General features: G+C 46.2%; 2 non-coding genes across 2 annotated transcripts; one reads left to right on the top strand and one right to left on the bottom strand.

Moving 5' to 3' along the window:
* Positions 1 to 6,204: 6,204 nt before the first annotated feature.
* On the top strand, positions 6,205 to 6,277 carry TRNAF-GAA (transfer RNA phenylalanine (anticodon GAA)). Its single transcript has one exon. It is a non-coding gene; the product is annotated as a tRNA-Phe (tRNA).
* A 14,981-nt stretch (positions 6,278 to 21,258) lies between these two features.
* TRNAF-GAA (transfer RNA phenylalanine (anticodon GAA)) lies at positions 21,259 to 21,331 on the bottom strand. Its single transcript has one exon. It is a non-coding gene; the product is annotated as a tRNA-Phe (tRNA).

Below are 21,331 nucleotides of genomic sequence, written 5' to 3'. Positions count from 1 at the left end.
TGCTCTCTCCTCCATGTCACGCTGAAGCTCAGCTCTCTATTGCCCAGCTCCTCGGGGTGCTTATCCAAAGCCCTGAGTGTCATGCCTTGGCCCCACAGACAGAGTTGGTGTTGTTCGGCCTGGAGAAGAGAAGGCTCTGGGGAGACTTTTAGCCCCTTCCAGTAGATAAAGGGGGCCTACAGGAAAGATGGGGAGGGACTCTTGACCATAGGATAAGGGATAATGGTTTTAAACTGAAAGAGGGGAGATTTAGGCTATATATTAGGAAAAAGAATATTTATTTAAGGATGGTGAGGCACTGGAACAGGTTGTCCAGGGAAGTTGTAGATGCCCCATCCGTGGAGGTGTTCAAGACCAGGCCGGATGGGGCTTTGAGCAACCTGGTCTAGTGGAGGTGTCCCTGCCCATGGCAGGGTGATTGGAACAAGATGACCTTTAAGGTCCCTTCCAACTGTAACCATTCTATGATTCCCAGCCACAGCACTCCTACAGATGAACCCCTTTCTATTTGCTGGTATTCTTTGGTTCAACACAAAGGATATGAAAATAAGAGTCACTGGAAATCCCCTGAGCTCTGAGGACAATTACTGGTGCCCAGCCACCTCTGCTAGGCTGCATTCAAGGCTTTGAGCAGGACCAGCCACAGCTGCAGAGTCATCATTACCAGAAGAGCTTAACTCCTTACTGGAATTAATGGTTCGAGCCTGCTTAATTGCAAGTTTCTCCCCTTTGCCCTAAATGTTAGTAAATGAAATGGCACAGTGTTTTTGTGAGCTGACATCTTGCCTGTAATGGTGGTGTTTCAGCTCAGTGAAGGGCTAAAAGTGGGACCAGATCTCCCCATATCTTCACTTACATCCTCTCCCCAAGAACAGCGGAAACAATGATTCAACATCACATAAAATCATTTTCTTTGGTGCTTTTGGACACCTATAAGAGCTGCCAGACCTTGTGAACACCTTCATCTCAGGGAGAAGTGGGGAAGAATGTTGAAAATACCTTTTCAACCTCCAAAAACCTGAAAAAAAAGAAAGCCTGACTGAGCTTAAAACCTATGATTCATCGAAGGCAGAGCTGAGCTGAGATCTGAGAAAGACCAAGACCTTGCTCTAACTCCTGCAAACTGATGGCAGCAGGGGTGCCATGGTGAGCTAGATTTTCATGCAGAAATAGGTGTACGTGCTGGGAAGACAACACAATCAGGGAATAAAAGAATCCCTTGAGACCGGACAGGCTTTGCAGCTCATTTCTGCCCACTCTTGTGATTATTTATGATGCAAAGCAGCTGCAGGGGGTTTCCATGTGGGAACTTTTGTCAGGTACTTCTTTTGAGACGTTATCACTTGTTTTGCAGAGCCACTGTCTGACTCTGGATACTGCTGAGCTGCAATAGCGTGTGGAGGTTGCAATGCAGAAAGCCTGTCTTACTTTGCAAAATGTGTAACTAAGGAGAAAACCCATGGAGTTTTGGTCCCTCCCTGGCAGCCCCTCATTCCCTCTTTTTTTGTGCTTGGCTCTTCATAACCCAAAAATTCAAGATAATTTCCTCTCCAGACAGATTCTGAGCATTAAGAAGGTAAAAAAAATGTTTCAGTAGCTTCAGGGACTGCTGAGAGTGGATTTAAGCAGGAAGCAGAATTAATTTTCCGGGGCGGTCTTATGCGTGTGGCTCAGACGCTGGGGAAAAGGGAATAGACTGACGGAGGGATGGTCGTAAAGCAGCAGAAAAGAGAGACTTACATCAGAGCTACTGAGTTCCATCTCTACGTCACCTAGCAACACTCCAATTAAGGACTTAACTTCCGAGAAACTGATTCCCTGGGAATTTTCCCATTAGGTGGCACCACTGGCCTTGAGAAGGTTTTCCTCTGCTCTGACATTTTCGTGCCAGATAGACCTAAATCCCAAAACATAACCCCCCCTCCCCGGAAACTCAGGAAGAGCTGGAAGATGAATAGGATTTATGCAGACCTAGAAGTGACACGGGCTGTCAGTTCTAATTAAATTTTGAGAAAAACCTTTGATAAGACCCGGCCTATCCTTGCAATGAGCATAACACAGATTCTGGAAAGAAACCATGAAGTGATTCCACAACCTGGCTTCTCTGGGTAAAAGAGTGTTATGGTTTCATTAAAACTGTACAAAGGCTGCTGATGTGATCCCTAAGCCATGAAGTATGTTCCAGGACAGGCAACAGGACAAGAGGTAATGGGCACAAACTTGAACATAGGAAGTTCCACCTAAACATGAGAAGGAACTTCTTTCCTTTGAGGGTGGCAGAGCACTGGCACAGGCTGCCCAGAGAGGTGGTGGAGTCTCCAACTCTGGAGACATTCAAAACCCGCCTGGATGTGTTCCTGTGCAACCTGCTCTAGGTGACCTTGCTCTGGCAGGGGGATTGGACTAGATGATCTCCAGAGGTTCCTTCCAACCCTACCATTCTGTGATTCTGTGGCATCTCATGCAGACTCCGGCTTTCTAGCAGCTCGCGGACAGCAAACCAAAATACTTACATGGGAGGGTCACCACCACCCTCCCAGTGACCCTCATACCACCCAGTGTAGCAGACAGTGTGTGCACAAGGGTAATTTCTAGGAAAAGCCAATGTTTCAGCTGAACTTAGTGGTGGAAATGTCTTTTCTCATAGTCACTGAGTAATGTCATTTCTGGTATGGCTTCAGGGAGCGGAGCTATATCTCACAGCTATGCTCTTGTTGATGCTTCTATGAACTGCTACTAGAAAGGGGTTGCTCAGTTTGCAAGACTCGCATGTTGATAATGTCCGAGGTGTCACACAGAGCCCTCCAGATTTGATGTTCAAAGTTTTTAGTTTGGTTCAGTTCATTTTGGTTTGGTTCAGTTTGGTTTGATTGGGTTTTGAAGGAAGATTCAATTTGGGAACTCAGCACCAGTGTTCCCATTTTTACAAGCTCTGTGTAGTGATTAGGTCAGGTTTAGAGATTTGCTTTGTCAGCCTCTAAGAAGTCAGGTGAGATGAATCCCACCCCAGGAATCTTTTCCAAACTACTGGGGTTTGCAGAAAAAAAGTCCTGTCAGACTCGGCAGGTCTCCTTTTGTGGTCTTTGTTACCTATCATACTGATGTCCCCATCTGGTCTTCTAGGAATTTGGTAATCATCACCAGTGCTGGTAATGCTAAATGGCTCACAGCTCTTAAGGGAAGAGCAAAACAATGCTCTTTCAACAGAATCAGAGGCACCGATATTTCAAAATAGACAAAATAAACCTGGAGCTGGTCCACATTCCAGATATCAGTAACACTTCAAAGCATAGCTTTACATACAGGTAATGGGCCCCACAATAATAATCATAGAATCATAGAATCTTCATGGCTGGGAAGGACCCTTAAGATCATCGAGTCCAACCATATACACATCAAAAAAACAAAACCAAAACCAAAACCAACCAACCAAACAAAAAAAACCCAAAAAATCCCACCACAAGCAAACAACCTACAATCTCTGTCACTAGAGCATGCCCTGAAGTGTCAAATCTAGATGTTTCTCAAATACCTCTAGGGATGGTGACTCAACCACCTCCCTGGGCAGGCTCTTCCAGTGCCTGACCACTCTTTCAGTAAAGTCATTCTTCCTAATATCTAATCTAAACCTCCCCTGCTGCAACTTCAGACCATTTCCTCTGGTCCTGTCATTATTCACCTGGGAGAAGAGGCCAACATCCACCTCTCTCCAACCTCCTTTCAGGGAATTGTAGAGGGCAATGAGGTCTCCCCTCAGCCTCCTCTTCTCCAAACTAAACATGACGAGTTCCCTCAGCCTCTCCTCATATGACTTAGTCTCCAGACCCCTCACCAGCCTGGTAGCTCTCCTCTGGACACGCTCCAGCACTTCAATGTCCCTCTTGTATAGAGGGACCCAGAACTGAACACAGTACTCGAGGTGAGGCCTCACCAGTGCCGAGTACAGAGGCACAATCACTTCCCTACTCCTGCTGGCCACACTATTACTGATAGAAGCCAGAATGCTGTTGGCTTTCTTGGCCACCTGGGCACACTAATAAATCATCTGTCTATGCAATCCTTTTTCTCACTTCTGTCAGCATACAAATGAGGAAAAATATACCAGAAGCTGTTTGCTGTTCCTGCAGGCTGATCCAAGCTGTATTTGTAGGATCCTTAGTCACTGAGCTCAAGAAATCGCTTCTGTAAGCATCCTCTGTAGATAAATATAACCAGATCTGCTCTGAACATACAACCTTGGATTGTGGATGATCTTGCCGGCGGCATATTGCAAGATTTCTTCCTCATCCTCTTTCATGGGCAATTGGAAAGACTTACTGGGGCCAACCCCCAACTACCTTCTTCTCATGGATCCTGAGGTCCAGGTGGAGATGAAAGAGAAATTCAATGGAAGAAATAACAAGGACTGGTCATTTCCACTTCAGGGCTGAGGCCTAATCACTCTTCCGTGCTCCAAATCCCTGAGCAATATTCTAGCTTCCTGTCATATCAGTGTTTCTACCAGACACAAAATGTAACAGAGTTAAGGGGTTTGGGTTGGGTTGTCTGGTGTCTATGGTCTCTAGCAATGCCCTGGATTTGTGATGTGCACGCATTCTAGGCACCATAGAGCTTTCAAAGGCTAGATCAAGGGCAGGTTTCTGGGTCACGTATAGAAGACAATTTATAAGTGTAAATGGAGAAGAAGCAGAAACTTTGTAGCAGTGCTCAGCTGTCCAAAAAGGTCCCCACCTCATAAGCATAGGGATGCTGAGCCCCTCAGCCTTGTGTGTGTAATCAGCTCCCCTGTGGTCATGGGAAGGATCACCATTGGGACCCAGGCGTCGAGGTGGTTTTGCAAAAAGGAAACCCTCTTAGAGCATGATCCTGACGGATAATACATCCTAATTGGATATTGCAAGAAGTTTCATAGCCTAGTTTGGGAGCCCTAGGTATGAGGAACTGTTATCTAATAAATCTCTGCGAGGAATCATCTGCTGCTGTCGAGCTGAACATTCAAACCCAGATTAAATGTATTTTTGACAACTTTCACTACTAGTTTTTTAGCAGACATGGAAAACTTTCTGTGCATTTCACATATGTATTTTGGGGAGATGTGAATTTGGAGCTGGTGAAAGATGGTAGATTGTCTGTCCTGGGAGTGAAAGCCCTCTATTTGTAGAATAAGTTGGTGGGTTGGGCAAACATCTTCCATATCACTGCAGGAATGTGCCTGGCTTCCATTTCTTAGCTGGAGGAAGACAGATTTATGTGAAATGATTAGCCAGGCTCCATGGATAATTCCAGATCCTTCAGTAGGCTCTGTGGAAAAATATTAGAAACGTCTGTTCTATGCTAATATTCTTGGCTGGTCCTCGAATCAGGTTTACTGTTTAACTCCAGATTTTAGCTGTGTTTTACGGTATGGTGCTTAAGTCTTTATGTACAGCAAGAAGCCTTGCTTTCTTATTTCTTACCAACACACTTAAATGTTTCCCTACAGAGAAGGAGTTTTGGTATTTTGGATATGTCAGACCAGTTTGGAAATGCAACCAGCACATTTTCTCTGATACTGTTATGTGGTTTATTGACAGGGATACAAACATGTCTGTGCTCCACTCAGTTCTAATCTCTACTCCGCAATTAACAGCATGTGCTGTGGACCAAGGAATGTCTGTGGCACCCCAGGCAAGTCTAACCCTGTGGAAGAGAACTGCATCAGTCAACACAACTGGTATCCAAGTTTTAAACCCTAAACCACACTAAAAATAAAAAGGGTTCGAGGAATAAGACAATACAGTGTCTTTAGCACCAGAAGCACGGAGAGAGCAGTCTATGTTTGATTGTCCTTTTTGCTCTCTTCCTACTCACAGTCATCTTTTGAGCCCTCCTTACAATCAATTTGTCTTTCTCTTCAACCTCCATCATCCTTGACACTTCACATTCAGCTTCCTCATCAGTAGCTTTGTATCTATAGACACCTAGCTCCATCTCCTTATTTTCCTCGCAATGATTTGTGAGTGACAGAGACCTTCTCTAATCTCAAGGTACTCCTCTATCAGGCCTCCAGGAACACCAGGTTTGTTTCCCTGCTCCATTTCTATACATCTTCCAGAGTCATATTATTATTTAAGTCATACACATATACAGAGGTCACTATATTGACAAAAGGCTCAATGATAATTATATTCAAACAGGTTTTGTGAAAACTAATGCCATAGCAGGGCTGAAGTAGCTCAGCTGGGAGAGCGTTAGACTGAAGACCTAAAGGTCCCTGGTTCAAGCCCGGGCTTCAGCAGTGTTTTTGTGTCCAGTGCTGGACTCTTTAGTGCAAGAGAGACACCGACATACAGGAAAGAGTCCAGCAAAACACCAGGAAGACGATGATTTATGAGGAGAGGATGAGAAACGTGGGACTGGCTGCCCTGAGAGGTTGTGGCATCTCCATTCTTAGAAATATTCAAAAGCCACCTGCATGTGGTCCTGGGCTACTGGCTCTAGGTGGCTCTGCTAGATCAGGGGCTTCACAAGATGACCTCCAGAGGTCCCTTCCAACCATTCTGTGTGTAGAGGAGAAAGACATAAGTCTATGTTTACAGCAGCGAAAAGCAAGGCTAATGTCATCCTCATATATTTTCATTAGCAGTGGCCACCTGGCTGATCAGCGCAACCATAGGGACTGACCAACCAGCCAACAAACAGCTGCAATTAAGATTAGGGTATCAGAAGAACAAGACCTACATATAAATAAAAGCAAGTTTATACGTTCCTACCCTTACAGAACTGTTTATTGAGTTCAATTTTTTTCTTTTTTCTTTTTTCTTTTTTTTTTTTTCAGACAAGTTAATAGCTCTGTGGACAGAGCCTGCTTCAAAATTATATCATCACTTGCTCTGAAATCCTAGTGTCTATCATCTGTTGCAAGATCTGCGATGCTACGTCACGCGCAGAGCCCCCAAATAAACTTCCGTTCTCATTTAAGACACCATCTGTGTCCCATTTCTGCAGTGCTTGGCAGAGATCGCTTCCCTTCTATGGTATGTTTGTTCCCCTCGCTGAGCTGCAGCCTTCTTTGGAGGTGGGAAAGTCAGCGGGTGGAACAGTTGCCAGCTCTGTGCAAGTGGAGATCGCTTCATTTCTGACAGTGTCCTTGGGTAGCAGGGTGCTTTTGGTGTTCAGCCGTGCTCAGGTGGGCCCAGAGCAGACTCAAGGGCAACACACAGAAGATCTAGAGCCAATACTAGGTCATATTTCCCTTCAAGAAGGGGAAGAGGCTTTGCCGGGGCATTGGCTGTTAATGAGGGCAAAAACAGTGAGATGAGGAAAAATCAAGTTGGGAACATCATGGACAAGTCCAAACACACTGGAACGCCCAATTGCTGTGGTTCCTTTTACTCAGTAATTGATGGAGTTCATAGTCTTGCCTTCCTATTCTGCAATTAAATTGAGCTTTATTGAACAATTCAGATAACTGCAACCCACAAAAAAAGCATAAACACCCTTAGTGTAGGCTCTCTATCAAGCCAGCTGGATGATCTGTGCAAATTGCATTGCTGTGCCTCAGTTTCCCTAGCTGTAGCAGTGACACCTGCCTTCCTGTACCTTCCCCAAGTGTGCTGAGAGTTAACTTGCAGGTGAAAGTACTGTGTGTTCTCTGCTTGTTTTTACGTGTTATCCCTGCACGTGTCCCCACAGATGATGCTGTATTACTCACACACCTCTCAAGTCCTCTTTTTCTCTAATTCCTTTTATTTGCAAGAGCAACGAACAGTCATTCTATCCAGGAAAACACAGCCTTCATAATGCTGGCATCAGCGTCACTAAGCTGTGCTCAGGAGACTGTTTCTTAGGAACTCCTCTGACTTCCAGGTGAATTTACCTCAAACTTTATCGGAAATGAGGAGCAGGAAAGACAGAGAAGAAGAGGACAGCTCACCTCAGAAGAACAGTGATAAATGAGGTAAATAATGAGGAAACAGTACAAGAATGAGGACGACAGACTAGAGATGATGTAAGAGAGTACAGAAGCCTGGATCACCATTGATACAGACCATTTTAAGTGTCTGAGAAGGACTTTGGGATTCATCTGAAAAGGGAGAGCTTATCACATAAACAGAGAGGAGAAAAACTTGGAACATTTTGCCAATGTTTTTTCCTAGCAAAGGCTAGGAGAGGTTGAGTGTTGTCTGCATATATGTGTAGGAGATAAATACCAAGGATAAAGAATATGTGGTTGAGATGGAAGGTAGCATTAGCGGAATGGGTCTAAACTGGTTAAGGACATATGCAAGCCATAAATTCAAATGTTTCTACCAGCCAGAATAGAGCATCTCCCAGTAAACTCTTTGCTGCCCTTCAGGAAGGGCAACAGCTGCCAAAAAATAGTGTAGGATCTCCTAGGAAAGGAGTTGTACCATGTGTGGTGGCTGGGAACCTTATTCCCATCCTTAATTTTCATTTTGCTCCACTACCCTCTTGATGAGTGAATCAATGATGAATCAAAACCTTCTTTTCTTCATCCTACTTCCCCTTATTGCCCTTAATAATTATTTTTTTTTTTAAGAAAACAGAGTTATTGTACAAGTCACACAAACCAGGTAAGCACCTATGTTTTAACCTGCTTTTGGAGTTGTTTTATTCCTCTTTACTTTTGAGATTGTAAACCAGAACTGTCTTTAGGCACTGCCTGCTTACCTTTAAACTGGTGCTAGCTTCCATAAACTAATTAATGTCATGTGAAGACTGTCATGTCATCAATCCTCCCTGGCAAGGATGAAGGATATGGAAAACAACAGCAGGCTAGAGGGTATGGGAAGGTAAGACCAACATGGGGTGTTCTTATCTATAAATTTTTGGTCTTGCTTAGAAGAAGCTTTCGTGCCTGACTCACTGGCATGATCATGACCATGGCAGGCAGTGACATGGGGTGTAAGTCTGGTTCACATCCAGGGATCTCCATCCCTACAGAATAGGTATAATTCTGGCTAAAGCCAGCTGTCAGGAGGATGTCAGATCCCATGAGCAAGTGAAACAGGGAAGGACATAGCTCTGACTTTGCCGTTCACCTCTAGCTAGTTATCTCTAGGGAGGGCAAAGTGAGAAACAGCACTTGTTCCCACCTTGGTGGCATTATTCACTAGGGAACAATATCATTTTATTCTCCAGCCATTCCAGCTCTCAAACTGATAACAAAACATTGAAAGAGACAACCTTGACTTTACAGCCTGGGTCCAGAGATGATTTAAGCTATGTCGCCAGAACAGAAGAATGGCAGTACTGGATAAGGCCACAGGTCAATCACGCCTTGGGTTGGTCAGCAGAGGGTGGTTTGAGAAAAGCTCTGATACAGGGAGCTGTGGAACAACCTTTCCTTTGGTTATCCCAGCTCCCAATGCTAGAGGTGCTGGGACTTGTTCAGCTGCCAGTTGCCTCAGTGGTGCCATGTTTAATAGCCCTGATGCATCTGATCATGAGGATTTTGTCCAAAGCAGTTAAAACTCTGCCTTGATAATTTTGATAATTGTTGGCTGATGGGGTGCGTTACTGGTTGCTGGTACTTATGGTGCCCTTCTACTAGCAAAGAAGGCTGCCATGGCAGGGTGGACAAGGTAGGGGAGTCATGGTCCCTGCGAGTGACAGCAGGAACCCTCCAGAAGGGAACAGGAATAACTAGTAACACGTTTGCAGAGCACTGACTTGCTCGCTGTCTGTGGCACCCACCCCCTCAGCTCGGCTGGCCCGCCAGCTCCAGGCTGAGTACACCCACCTGCGAGAGGGAGCCAGCCTGTACGGCGGTGAGGGAAAAGTTCACCTGGAGGGGAAAACGAGCTCTTCCCGGAGGAGGTGAGAGGAGGATGGGGGGGATCCTGTGAAATGTCATTTTGAGAGGGACATTCTGGACTGAACCTGATCTGTGACTATGTAAAATGGGAGAAGGGGGAGGCAAGGGGGGCTCAAATAGGTGTGTTAGTATCCTTACCAATGCGGTATAGAGAGGAACAGATTATCCAGAAAGTTTAGCACATTTAGACTAATGAATCTATTGCACATTCCTCAGGAAATCTCTCTTCCACATTTGCAAACACTGCTTGACTTGTCTACGGGGTGTAAGACTGTCTTTTAACTATTTATCTAGACAGTAGCCAGCCCTGGAAGGGGACAAAATCCCCCAACACTGCTGGAGAATTAATGCTGCAAATGACTATAGGTATATTTGCAGGTGTTGAGATGTTTGTGGTATTTTACCTCCTTCTCCTGATATCTCCTGTCTCTTTTTTTTGCTTTGTTACGTTCAATCTGCTCCAAGAGGACAAGTTTGAACCACCTGGGGAAGACAAAGCTCACTTCCCACACCACCATTCATAGCTGAGGCTCTGAGGTCATGCCAGGGATGCTGACACCTGATTCCCTCATGTGGTTCTTGGATTCCTTATCAGCACATGCGCAAGCTGGCAAATCAAGTTTTTAGAGATATGGCACCTTGATATCAGATCCCGTTCCCCTGGAAAATGATCTTTGGGAAGGTCCTAGTGTGTAGCTCCAGGCTCCAGCAGCCCTACCGTGCTTGTGTCACTCTGTTTCCCCTGTCATGCACCAACGCAGGAACATTTACAGGGCTGGCAGGAAAAAGATTTTCTATATTGCCACTTCTCAGTCACAACTGAGAAGACTCAAGGAAAGAAAAACTCCCTCATCTTGGTGGGTGACCACATGCTGTCCATGAATTTGGTAACGACTTGGTCCTGAGCTAGAAGCAAACGCTTTCTCTGTCCTGTTCCAGACTTGATGTCTGGTGCTGGCCAGGACTGAGAGAACTGAAAGTCTGATTTTAGAAGCTCATCTCTGGGAGTGATTTCAGTTCCAGAGAGTTATCAGAAGCTCAGGATCTATATGTCCTAGGTGCCAAGAACCTTTCCTAAAGGTTGGGTAGATACTGTTATGGAAAGATTACAAACCTGCGCATGCGGTCTGTAACAAACCCAAGATAAATTGTGTTCATAGAATCATAGAATGGTTAGGGTTGGAAGGGACCTTATAGATCATCTAGTTTCAACCCCCTTGCCATGGGCAGGGACACCTCCCACTAGACCAGGTTGCTCAAAGTCCCATCCAACCTGGCCTTGAACACTTCCAGGGATGGGGCATCTATAACTTCCCTGGGCAACCTGTTCCAGTGTCTCACCACCCTCACAGTAAAGAGTTTCTTCCTAATAGCTAGCCTAAATCTCCTCTCTTTCAGTTTAAAACCATGACGCCTCATCCTGCCATTCCACTCCCTGATAAAGAGTCCCTCCCCATCTGCCCTGTTGCCTGAGCACATGATGGAGTGAAGGTTGTGTGCGGGTACCTCACATTTGCTCCAGAAATATCAGGTAGCTGTGAGGTGCTAATTTATTCAGTGGGGAAAGCCGACTGCCTCTCCAAACCCTGAGGTAAATGGTCTTTCCCCAGGGAAGTACTGGAATTGCAAAGGAGATGATTTTTATCTCCACTGATTATACCAAGAGGTTGCGGGGAAAAAAAAAAACAGAGCTCTTAACTTAGAAACTTCAGTTAAATGTTTAAAACTAGAGGTGATGATCTGAGACCTTAAGGCCTAAAAATGCTTTTGATGAAAAAAGTCCACATCCTTAGAGGCTTTGCAAGCCTTCTAGTCCTGGTTTTATTTATATAGGCTTTTTTATTTTTTCTTATTGGCTCCAGCACGAGGCAGCTTGTATGGCAAATCCGTAGCCAAGGTAAACTCTGAACTCTGCTTTTGCAAGCTTTCAGGTTGGAGCTGCAACTGCAAAACTAGCTTCCCTCAAGCAACAGGCAATCCTGCACATCTGTGGCCAACCACTAAGATCTTTAATGGCGTGGCTTTAAAATCAGCAAGCAACTGTACTGCCTCTCACTCAGTCCGAGTAAAGAAAAGCCGCCGCCGTTTTCTATGCTAATTTTATGGTTTTCAAAAAGCCCATTTCATTTCTTCTCCTCCTCCATATACTTCTCTCTCTCTCCCTCTCTCTCGCTCCTCCTGCGGAGGTGCCAAAGCCTCCTCCGTCAATTTGTGAGAACTTCTGCTTGAAAACTAGAGCAGAGAATCACCCACGTAACCAGGCTGGCATGAAAATATCGGAGGCAGAGACACTGACTCAAACTGACTTGAGGAGTTTCCCCGTGTCAGCAGGGTGAAAGAAATGGAGCCTGGGCCTGGAATCGACTCCACCAAAATCCCTGGGGGATGAGAGACCTGGCCAGCATCTTCTGATCATGGCTGGTGAACCTGCTCGTAAGGAAGACACTTTTGCATTTGTTTCTGCTGTCCATTTTTTAATTTTATCTGGTTTCTGCTTGGCTGGGACTTGCTAAGCTTCCAGCTGTGAGCTTTTTTTTTTTTTTCCTGAAAAAAACTCAGCAGGACAGGCTGTCTTCTAGACATTTCCAGTTGCTTGTAATGAGGGATTATAGAACATAGTTGAATTTCCACAGACTGAAGCAAAGCAGAAGGTTCCAACCCATGTGGCACAAGACAAGCAGCTTAAAAAGGCGATCTAAGTGTAGTTTAAAGCATTACAAGCTATCTAGTAATTAAAATCAGACCTGCACTGGAATCTTGTACTTTTTACATTAACTATTCTCCTGAATTTGCAGAGCTTTGCCAAGGATGTTTCCTGTGCTGCAGATGCTTGTTGGGAACCAAACTGAAATCCACCCACCCTTCTACATGGACTACCGAACTCTCCCCAGTCTGTCACCTCCTGTGTGCTCCCAAAGGCTGTCAGAAGAGTATTCACTCTTGCCCTAGAAATGATTCCCACCCTGGGCAAGGAAATGAAAAAAATCTCCGTATCTCATAAGCAACAGCAGGAGCTCCACAATCCTCCTTCTCTGGGCTTTTTGGAATGCAATTTGCATATTTAAATAGCCTACTTCCACTTGCAATGAGCAGAGCTTCATGTTCTTTCCTTTTCCTCCACCAGCACCCTGCAGTCACAAATAAAATTAGGTTTCGCTATTCAAACCAAAAATAAAGAATAGCCTGTTGCCCTAAAAGTTAACAGTCCAAATACTTAACAGCCCAAATAACAGTCTAAATTACAATTAATTAATCAGACATAGATACTAAAGCCAAGACCCTTCAAAGGTATTTCGACTGTCTATTTAGTTTAGTATCTCTGAGGAACTGACATGGATCCAAAAAGTATTTTGTTATTCTCCAGCTTTAGCATTCAGTGTTCAGAGCAGGTCTTGGACAGTTTCTGCATCTGAAAATCTGAAAGAGAATATTTTGGTTTTTTCCTTTTTTTTTTTGGCATAACACAAACCCAATTTTAGGATGCTGTATAGACAAAGAGAAGAAATCCTAACTCTACATTTTCCAGGGGCTTGCTGGATGGCCTGAATGGAAGAACTGCCCTGATCCTCATCTCTGCTGCCTAAAGACCAACACTGTATGTGTCATGCACAACATCATGTTCACCAGGAGAACTAGGACCCTGTGCCTTTTAAAATCCAAGCAGCTCCCACTGGACAAAGAAGCAGGGTTGGATTTGCAGCTCTAAACTCAGTTTTTGGAAAAGCTGACTGTTCAGCTGAGGTCTTAGGAACAGCTGGACTCCCCTATGGGTGGCCGAGGACTGACTCCCAGGTCATGGGCAACTGCCTGAGGCTCTTTGGGGCAGAACTTCTCTTCAACTTTAGGCATTTAATGCAGGAAAGACCTTGATTACCCTGGGTTCCCTCAGAAGTCAATGAGGACAGTCAGTGCCTTAGAACATGATTCATATTTCATCTGCCAAGATGTTAGATGCCAACCGCAGCAGCTTGGATGGGCTGAGAAAGGGCAGGGCTGAACATGCACAGACCTAATCTGTTCTCAGAGGGTATGGACGGCAGCTCCTGCACACCCACTGATGCAAGGACTGCTCTTAATGCAAGCGTGGGTGGTCTTCATCGCAGTCTGGACTCTACACAGGTGCGCAAAAGCGTGTGTTACTTTTATGAACACACGCAAGCTGTCTGTTCATGGCACAGCACTGCTACACCTCCAAGAGCTCTGCACTGCAGCACAAACCAAGCCTTAATGTCTTTATGCCTGGAGTAGTAATCGCAGGATTATTGCTCCCATGGTACGCAAATAATAATCCTTTCTTTTCCTCATCTTGTAGCTGCCATGTAATTTAGAAAATTAATCTTCAGGGCTGGCAATGTCTTTTATTGTCTGTGTGTGCTGTCTGCCACTATCTCTGTCACGGCTAGCTCTCTCTGTCAGATCTCAGAGCATTTTCAAAGGCAACTCTGGAGTACTTTGTCCAATTTTCTGATGGGTGAAACTGAGGCATGAATAGAAGAATCGTCTTCTCTTCAAGCTAGTCATTGACAGAGTAAGGGACAAAGCAGACATACAGTCGAATTAGCCCAATTAGGGCTGGAGTACCTCTCTGACAACAGGATGAGAGCGCTAGGGTTGTTCAGCCTGGAGAAGAGAAGGCTCTGGGGAGACCTTACAGCAGCCTTCCAGCATTTGAAGGGGGCCTACAAGAAAGCTGGAGAGGGACTTTTTACAAGAGCATGTAGTGATGGGATGAGGGGTAATGGCTTCAAACTGGCAGATGGCAGATTTAGATTAGATATTAGGAAGAAATTTATCACTATGAGGGTGGTGAGGCACTGGAACAGGTTGCCCAGAGAAGCTGTGGAGGTCCCATCCCTGGAGGTGTTCAAGGCCAGGCTGGAAGGGTCTTTGAGCAACCTGGTCTAGTGGGAGGTGTCCTTGCCCATGGCAGGGAGGTTGGAACTAAATGATTTTAAGGTCCCTTCCAACGCAAACCATCCTATGATTGTATGATATATTACAGTGGGTCCTACAAGAACCTAAAAAGAAAGCAATAGCAGAAGCACTGCATGGGAATGCCAACCATCACAAAAACAATCAGCAAAATAGAGAAGGCGATGCTGGGAGAATGCATGGCTTACTCCATGCCCTTTTCATCAGAGCAGCTATATTGACACTGCAGCAGTGATTCACAGTGACTGCAAATCAGAGGTCTGGGGGTCTTCTGTCTGACCCCATAAAACACAACCAAGCAAGCACTGCGTATGCAGTAATGCTGGGTGTGATCTGTATTCAGTATTTTCAGTGGGAACTTTCCCAGGTGTACTAACAGACCTAGTCAGGCTCCTACAGTGACCACATGCCTTGTGGAATTCTTTTTCCTGTTTACCCTTTTTCAGCTGGGTTTGATTATTTTTTTTTTTTTTTTTTCTTGGAGGAAAGGGTTTTAATCTCCTGCTGAAGATTTCCCATTTACTTAGCTGGCTGATCTTTCACTGCAGGCTGAGATATAGCTCTGGTGCTGTGCGGTCAGAGTGGATGCGTGCGGAGTGATCCGTGCCAGCAGCTCTTCATGGGAAAGGTGGAGAAAGGTGTCACAAGGATGGGGGAGAAGGACAGCAGCAGCTAATCAGGACTGAAAGCATTAAGAGAAAGAGGCCGAAATCACTATGAAAAGCAGAAAATCAGAGCTGAAGATTGAACTGTGAGTCTTTGTGGGGGAGAGCTGAGGGCTGGAGCAGCGCTGTGCTCGGGAAGAGGTGGTTATCGGAGTCCAACATGTGCTGATTGATCAGTGTGGGGGCCCTGATGCCAAAGGGACCTGAACGGCAGTGAGAGGAGGGAGCTGTATGTGTGTGGGCTGGGGGAAGGTGCTGGCAGGGCAGCCACCCCCACTCTGCCTGCCGCCCACCACCGTTATTCATCCTGTACTCGCTGCCTCACAGTGAGCAAGAACCACAGAGCAAGGGGTGGCTTTTAACCCTTCTTTGAGACAAAAACAGGGAAATGTGGCAAATTTTGACACTGAAGCTTGAGTCAAACCTGCTTCAGCCAGGATGAGACGAGGTCCTAGGGAGAAGGAGCAGACAAGTATGCTGCTCTCATCACTTCTAGCAGCATTATGGTCTCTGGGGATTTCTTTATGTCCTGTAATGTCAGCATGGGGCCTTATTACTAGCATCAGTGCATTAAAAAGATCGTGAATGTATTAAAGAAACGTGGCCAGCAGGTCGAGGGAGGTTATCCTCCCCCTTTACTCTGCCCTGGTGAGGCCACAGCTGGAGCACTGGGTCCAGTTCTGGGCTCCCCAGTTCAAGAAAGACAAGGAACTACTGGAGAGAGTCCAGCGGAGGGCTATGAAGATGATGAGGGACTGGACCATCTCTCTGATGTGGAAAGGCTGAGAGACCTGGGTCTGTTCAGCCTGGAGAAGAGAAGACTGAGAGGGGATCTTGCCAGTGCTAAGAAATATCTAAGGGACGGGTGTCAAGAGGATGGGGCCAGACTCTTCTCAGTGGTGCACAAACTGGAGCACAGGAAATTCTGTCTCAGCATGAGGAAAGACTTCTTTACTTTGAGGGTGGCAGAGCACTGGAACAGGCTGCCCAGGGAGGTGGTGGAGTCTCCTTCTCTGGAGATCTTCCAAACCCAGTTGGATGTGTTCCTGCCCAACCTACTCTAGGTGACTTTGCTTTGGCAGGGGTGTTGGGCCAGATGATCTCTGAAGTTCCATTCCAACCCCTACCATTCTGTGATTCTGTGATCAGTGGGAGTCTTTCCTTTGCCTGGATTAGGCTTCAAAACAATTTGATTGCAGCTACCTCCTTGTGCCAGACTGCAGCCATGTGAGAGGTGAGCAAGCCCACCAGTCAGTAGCACCTCCATGTGAACAACAGTGCTGGCTTAGACCACACATCCTCCAGTACTGTCCATGAACAGGTACGTGGGAAGGAGTAAGAACAGGGCAAATGCACATGGTATCTCCCCCCGCAAAACACTTCCAGCCCTAAAAATCTCTCTTACCTTTTATAGAATCATAGAATGGTTTGGGTTGGAAGGGACCTTAAAGATCATCTAGTTCCAACCCCCTTGCCATGGGCAGGGACACCTCCCACTAGACCAGGTTGCTCAAAGCCCCATCCAACCTGGCCTTGAACACTTCCAAGGATGGGATAGACACAACTTTTCTGGACAATGACTGTTTCAAGTTCAAGGGATTTCCTCAGCTAGCTGTGGTTTATATGTTCAACAACCCATAACAAAGCTTTGCTCCAAATGCTTATCTTCACTGTGGCAGGCTTTTCTAGGATGCCTGAGGTAAGGGTGCCAGTGGCCAGCCACCAAGTGAGAGGTGGTAGGAAACACCAAGTGTCCTCTACAGGGAGAGTTATAGTGCCAGAAGAAAATACAACTGATCTGTCCTGCTTGATGGAACTAATGCCATCTGGTAGGGCACATCTGTCATGGTGCTAAAACCTTTTCCACCCACTGCCTCAACAGAAGTAGATTCATTATGTTCAAACCACCCCTTAGGAATGGTTCCTGCCCCCTGCTATCCCTGAACTGTGTCTGGACATTGCCTGGGAGGGCACGTGTTGGCAGATTTAAGCAGCATGGAGGAGCACTGGGCAGTGCCCAAGCACAAGCACTGGCCTTATTTAGATTTCCAGTGCACTTGTTAAACCATGACTCTAGCTCTAGGTCAAAATATTACTTACCAGGACTGCTTGAAAGCTAAGCCCGTGCCATTCCACTGCTCCCTGACTCACGATCTGCACATCTGCTATCTGATTTGCTTCTGCCCTTAGTGCCTAAGGCTGCATTTCTCCCATGTGGTAGATGAAGTCAGAGCAGTTCAGCATAGCCACGGTGTGTAAGCTGTTCTTAAACCTGAGGGCAATGCCTGGGATGTACATACACAACTGCCTGAGGTCTGTTTTCATAACAAAATGAGGTCTAGGCATATACCAATTTTGATATAATTTAATCCTGCACATGGGCCATACAGAGGGTTCTGACCTACTCTCACTCAGTTTTGGGACCAGGAAGCTCATTTCCAATTTAGATGCAGACAGACAGTAGGAGTAAAAGGTCAAAGATAAGGCATTTTCTACTTGGTGCATCCTTGAGCCAGAGGATCCTGCCTGAGTACATCAAGTCTGCAAAGGACAGTCATGGGTGACTGGCTGTTATATAGAGTCATAGAATCATAGAATAGTTTGGGTTGGAAGGGACCTTTAAAGGTCATTTAGTCCAACGCCCCCTGCAGTCAGCAGAGACATCTTCGACTATATCAGGTTGCTTGGGTTTCCTGAAGTATGCAGGAGGGCAATGGATGTTCTGGTCCTACCTGCTAGTGGGTGGTAACTGTTGATAGAGGTATTTGGAAGACACAGAGAAGGCAGAGTTACTGAATGCCTTCTTTTCTTCGGTCTTCACTGATAAAGCCGTCCCTCACGAATCCCATACCCTGGAGGCAAGGGGGAAGGTCGGGAGAGAGGAAGACTTTCCCTTAGTTGAGGAGGACCGGGTCAGAGACCACTTGGCCAAGATGGACATTCATAAATCCATGGGCCCTGACGGGATGCACCCGCGAGTGCTGAGAGAGCTGGCAGATGTTATCGCTAGACCGCTCTCCATCGTCTTTGAAAAGTCATGGGGAACAGGAGAGGTGCCTGAGGACTGGAGGAAGGCTGACATCACTCCAATCTTCAAAAAAGGCAAGAAGGAGGATCCAGGGAACTACAGACCGGTTAGTCTCACCTCTGTCCCTGGGAAGGTAATGGAGCGACTCATTCTGGATGTCGTCTCCAAACACGTAGAGGAACAGGAAGTTATTGGAAGTGGTCAGCATGGATTTACCAAGGGCAAATCATGCCTGACCAATCTGATAGCTTTCTATGATGTTATAACGGGTTGGCTGGATGAGGGGAGAGCCGTAGATGTCATCTACCTTGACCTTAGCAAGGCTTTTGACACTGTCTCCCATAACATCCTCATTAGGAAGCTGAGGAAGTATGGGCTAGATGAGGTGACAGTGAGGTGGATCGAGAGCTGGCTGAGTGACAGAACTCAGAGGGTTGTGATCAGCAGCACAGAGTCCAGTTGGAGGCCTGTAACCAGTGGTGTCCCCCAGGGGTCAATACTTGGACCAATTTTGTTCAATATATTCATTAATGACCTAGATGAGGGGACAGAGTGTATCCTCAGCAAGTTTGCTGATGCTACCAAGCTGGGAGGGGTGGCCGACACTCCAGAGGGCCATGCTGCCATCCAGCGTGACCTGGACAGGCTGGAGAGCTGGGCAGAGAAGAACCTAATGAGGTTCAACAAAAGCAAGTGTAGGGTCCTGCACCTGGGAAGGAAGAATGCCAAACACCAGTATAGGTTAGGGGCAGACATGCTGGGAAGCAGCTCTGAGGAGAAGGACCTGGGGGTCCTGGTAGACAGCAAATTATCCATGAGCCAGCAGTGTGCCCTTGTCGCCAAGAAGGCCAATGGCATCCTGGGCTGCATAGGGAAGACTGTGGCCAGTAGGTCGAGGGAGGTCATTCTCCCCCTCTACTCTGCACTGGTGAGGCCACAACTGGAGTACTGTGTCCAGTTTTGGGCTCCCCAGTTCAAGAGGGACAGGAAACTACTGGAGCGAGTCCAGCGTAGGGCAACCAAGATGATTATGGGACTGGAGCATCTCCCGTATGAGGAAAGGCTGAAAGAGCTGGGAGTCTTTAGCCTGGAGAAGAGAAGGTTGAGGGGGGACCTGATTAATGTTTACAAGTATCTAAAGGGTGGGTTTAAGGAGGACGGAGCCAGGCTCTTTTCAATGGTTCCCAGTGACAGGACAAGGGGCAATGGGCACACTCTAGAACACAGGAAGTTCCGTTCAAATACACGGAAAAACTTCTTTACGGTGAGGGTGACAGAGCACTGGAACAGGCTGCCCAGGGAGGTTGTGGAGTCCCCTTCTCTGGAGATTTTCAAGACCCGCCTGGATGCAGCCCTGAGGGATGTGCTGTAGGCAATCCTGCTTTAGCAGGGGAGTTGGACTAGATGATCTCTAGAGGTCCCTTCCAACTCTGAAGATTCCATGATTCCGTGATTCCGTGATTTGCTCAGCGGCCCCGTGGTATCTCTTCAAGGCTTAAAAAGGTGATGATGTCATTGACTTACACATAAGTCATTATCCAAATCCTGATAGGGAAGTCATGTCCTGGAAGTTCTGCAGGATCTGATAACGGTTACATCCAGAGATCAAAGAGCACCATCAGAATGAAAGGCAGAAAGAAGAGGTCTCTGCCCTGCTATGGAGGGGAAGACAGATGACTATTGGAGTTGTTTTTTGAGAAATCAATAGTCAAATGTTCACTGCTTCTTACTTCTTTTTTTTGGACAATTGGCAATTCAGGTCTTGTCTCTGCTGTTTGCCTGAATGACTCCACAGATCGGGAATTAGTCAGAAAGGGATGGAGAGCAAAACACAAAACACAGCTACTCCATTGTAGAACTCTTTGGGGTGCCCACACATTGAATATTATCATTTTATAAAGGTCAGTGTAAGAGAATAAAAGGTTCAGGAAAGAGTAGAAAACTTCATCAAAGATCTGGAGCTGTTTCCCTATAAGCAACAGGTAGACACACCAGAAACTCTTCAGCCTGGAAAAAGACAAATTTTAGGGAGAGGACTTGCTTCAGTGTCGGTTGTGATGCAGACTAAAATCAGTTCTTTTTTGATAGGGCATTTTTCCTTTTCCTAAATCACAGTTTTGATTTCCTGCATGGTCCCATACACCAGTGGGTCAACATTAGTACCTTTTTATGGGGCCAGTCCATGACACAGGACTAGGAACAGGCAGCTCAAGGTTGAGGGAACAAAAAACCCCTTTATATCACTATTTTTGCTGAGGCCCTTGAATTGTAAAACTATGTCCCTGTTTCATAGACTCAGAATGGTCAAGGTTGGAAGAGAGGTCTGGAGGTCATCTGGTACAACCCACTGCTCAAGCAGGGCCACCCAGAGCCAGTTGCCCAAGACCTTATCTGGGCAGCTTTTGAATATCTGCAAGGATGGAGACTCCACAACGTCTCTGTGCAACCTATGCCAGTGTTCAGTCACCCTCACAGTAAAAAGTGTTTCCTGATGTTCAGAGGGAACCTCCTGTGTTTCAGTTTGTGCCCATTGCCTATCGTCCTGACCCTGGAGACAACTGAAAACTGACTGCCTCCATGCTTTTTGCACCCTTCCTTCAGGTATTGGTATACATTGATAGGACACCTCGTGAGCCTTCTCTTCTCCAGGCGGACCAGTCCCAGCACTCTCAGCCTTTCCTCATAACAGAGATACTCCAGTTGCTTCATCATCATCATGACCATCACGGCCCCTTGCTGGACTCTTCTGTATGTATGTGTTTCTCTTGTACTGGGGAGCCCAGCACTGGCCATAGAAAACTACAAGAAAACACTGCTGAAGCCCGGGCTTGAACCAGGGACCTTTAGATCTTCAGTCTAACGCTCTCCCAGCTGAGCTACTTCAGC

Source organism: Larus michahellis, chromosome 2 (assembly GCF_964199755.1).
Source record: "Larus michahellis chromosome 2, bLarMic1.1, whole genome shotgun sequence".
Taxonomy (NCBI): domain Eukaryota; kingdom Metazoa; phylum Chordata; class Aves; order Charadriiformes; family Laridae; genus Larus; species Larus michahellis.
Note: the sequence above shows the minus strand (reverse complement) of the source record. Positions and strands in the feature narration are given on the sequence as shown.